Here is a 3,389-nt window from a genome sequence, read left to right on the forward strand (position 1 = left end):
CTCCCCGCGGTCCCCCCCCCCCCCCCCCCCTTGCTACAGCACTGGAGTTACTCCTGATTTATGGACCTGTAAGATTAGAACTGGATAATAAATAAACAGCAGGCCCCAATTTGTAGACCTACAGAGTCATGTACAGGGCAATCCAGATTACAGTACGTGTTACGTTACCAGAAAGTCTGCTTAATAAAGCTTGCTCTTAGTTGTAAAACATGATGGCAGATATGCTATGTGAGTTTTAAGTCTCATGCAACTGAATAGCAAAACTAAGTAAAAATAAATCACTAAAAGGCAGTTCAAAAAAGGATTATGCTCAGACCCCTTTTAACCAAAAAAAGAATCTTAAGCAATTACCTCTGCTGAATTCCTCCATGTGTCAGATCAGCCTCTGTCCCACATAGCATGATGCAACCCAAGTGAAATACAGCAGTGCCCTAAAACATGAGTCCAGCTAGAAAGCTAGATGTGAAAGGACTAAAGACAATGCTCCCAAAAGCAATATGGACATGAAGCATATGGGGCCTGATGTTCACCATTCTGTTGCATAGGTTTCACAACAATGTCAGTCTAGTGGTATAATGGAGTCATAACATTTACAAAAAAATGTTCTGTCCAGTTCCAAGAACTCATTGGGGTAAGCTGTTGAAACTTCACTTCTACCAGGAAGCAGAACTCAGTTTTATCTCCAAATGCACTTAGCACCTTGCAAAAACAACTTTGCAGTAAAGAAATAACTGGACAAAAAGAAATCATGTGCAAAAAGGTCTCTCTTCATTAACCAATGAGACAGTGGTAACTCCAGCTAAATGTCTGCAGTAGCAGGCAGCTGCCATTTTGAAAACTAGCCACCAAGGATGGATGACATCTTACACATGTTGCACTGTCCCTTCAGAGCTAAAAGAGAAACAAATATAAATAATCCAGTCAAAAGAGAAAGCAGATACAATTGAACATACAGAGAAAGAAGATGCATCCAGCAATGTTGGCAATTTTACATAGTTATCAATTAACTACTTCAAAGAAAGGAGAGTCTACAAATGCATATAATGGAGATGAATTGGCATGAAGTAGCACAGGTATCTATGGTATGCACACAGGCATCGCACAATGTCACTGGGCATTGAGAGGCCCAACAATCTGCAGGGCCAGAAACTTAGGTTCCAAGCAGGGGTAGACTGGAAATGAAGATGTGAATAGTTTGGTGACATGAGCTCATTCCTTGGTGGGACTGCAGACTGATCAAAAAAGAGAAATCCAAGAACAGTGGGCAGATACTGAAGGTGGTAGAACTGCATCTAATGTATACCAGCCAAGGATCAGGCTAAAAGGTATCAGGAAAAAGAAGAATATATATAGTTTTACATTAGCAGAAAGGTTTCAACTGTGTTATCTTCTCTAGGAATGCCCAATTTGAGTACACTTAGATATCTAACTATCCCATACTACAGGTACAGGTACAAGTCATACAGGTACAGGTCAGAAAATATTCACTTCACCTGCAGATCTCTGAACAGTGGGTTTAGTGGCCCCCCTTTTTATAGCCCAGCTTTATTTTAATAGAAACTGGAGAGGAAAGCTAGTTTTGTGGTTAGGGAATACACTGGGACTAGACAGATTTGCCTTCTCAGCTCTGCCACAGACTTTTTGCATGACCTTGGATAATTCACGATCATTTATGCATCAGTTTTTCTTTTTTTCTTCCTACACAGGGGATTATATTTTATTGTATCAAAGTGGCTTTAAAAATAAATACATGAGAGAAGCTAAGATATGGTAATGTTTACAGGTCTGGGTACTTAAATTTTGATCAGCCATTACCTTGTTTATAAGCTCTGCAGCAAAACAACAGCAACCTTATGTGTGGTTGTGTTGCACTCAACACAGTGGAACATCAGTACCTATTGCAGTCTTTAAAACAGATATTTCTTGGGATTACTCCTCGTGGAAGTCAGGCAGGTCATTAACATAAACTAGGAGTGGGTGAATCAAAGAAGTAGAAATGGGATAGATTTTTTTTTTACTTCAGGGGGCCAGAAATCAAATTTAGCTATTTCACATTACAGAGAAATTGCTCCACAAAAAATGTCATTGTAAAAATCAGAGTTACCTTGAATCCTAAATGGAGACCAAATGTGGGACTGAAAATTGTAAACATTTGAGGGCCATTCACTAGTCAAGGTGAAATTACTATGATCCCAAATCAATTCTTAGTCAATGTCAGACTGACTTCACTTGTGCTTAGGTACATCTGGAGTAACTCCACTGGGATAATTGGAGTCAGTGCAGATTTCCACCAGGGCAACAGAATCTGTTCAGAGTAGTCTAGCTCTCTAAAAAACATCACCAGGTTTTTGGTAAGCTCAGAAAGAGAGGCCACATTTCCTCTGTACACATAGAATAAAATTATTTTTCATCCTCAGAACTGGTCTGTCGGGGTTAGATGTGGTTTCTCTTATGGAAACATTCTATGGAACTTAATAGAAAATAACCTTTGTACAGGCAGGGTATTGCATTATACAGTAGTCCATAAAAACTATTTAAAAGTTACTTACCACTGTTTAAATTGTTTTTTAACATATCATAGCAAAACTGGCTAACCGCGGCCTCAACCTCACCATGATCCACTGGCTGGGGAACTTGCTCCGTAGTAGGACCCAGAGGGTGGTGGTTGACAGAAGTCAATCATCGTGGTGTGCTGTGACCAGTGGAGTTCCTCAAGGCTCTGTCCTAGGGCCTATACTTTTTAACATCTTCATTAATGATGTAGACATTGGTGTCAGAAGCGGACTGGCCAAGTTTGTCGATGACACCAAACTCTGGGGTAAAGCATCCACACCTGAGGAGAAGAGGGTGATCCAGGCAGATCTTGACAGGTTCAGGAAATGGGCGGATGAGAACTTGATGGTGTATAACACCAAAAAACGCAAGTTTCTCCCCCTTGGGAGGAAAAACCTGCAGCATCCTTATAGGCTCGGCAGTGCTACGCTGGTTAGCACTACAGACGAAAGGGACTTGGGGGTCGTGATTGACCATAAGATGAACATGAGCCTTCAGTGTGATGCTGCAGCTAGTAAAGTGAGCAAAATGCTGGCTTGCATCCATAGATGCTTCTCAAGCAAATCCCAGGACGTCATTCTCCCGCTGTACTCGGCCTTGGTGAGGCCGCAGCCGGAGTACTGTGTCCAGTTTTGGGCTCCACAATTCAAAAAGGATGCGGAGAAGCTTGAGAGAGTGTAGAGGAGAGTCATGCGCATGATCAAAGGTCAGGAAAACAGACCTTATGATGAGAGGCTGAGAGCCATGGGGCTCTTCAGCCTGGAAAAGCACAGGCTATGGGGTGATCTGGTGACCACCTACAAATTTATCAGGGGTGCTCACCAGGATCTGGGGAA

The sequence above is a fragment of the Gavialis gangeticus genome, unplaced genomic scaffold, assembly GCF_001723915.1.
Source record: "Gavialis gangeticus isolate Ggan-Ray unplaced genomic scaffold, GavGan_comp1, whole genome shotgun sequence".
Classification (NCBI taxonomy): domain Eukaryota; kingdom Metazoa; phylum Chordata; order Crocodylia; family Gavialidae; genus Gavialis; species Gavialis gangeticus.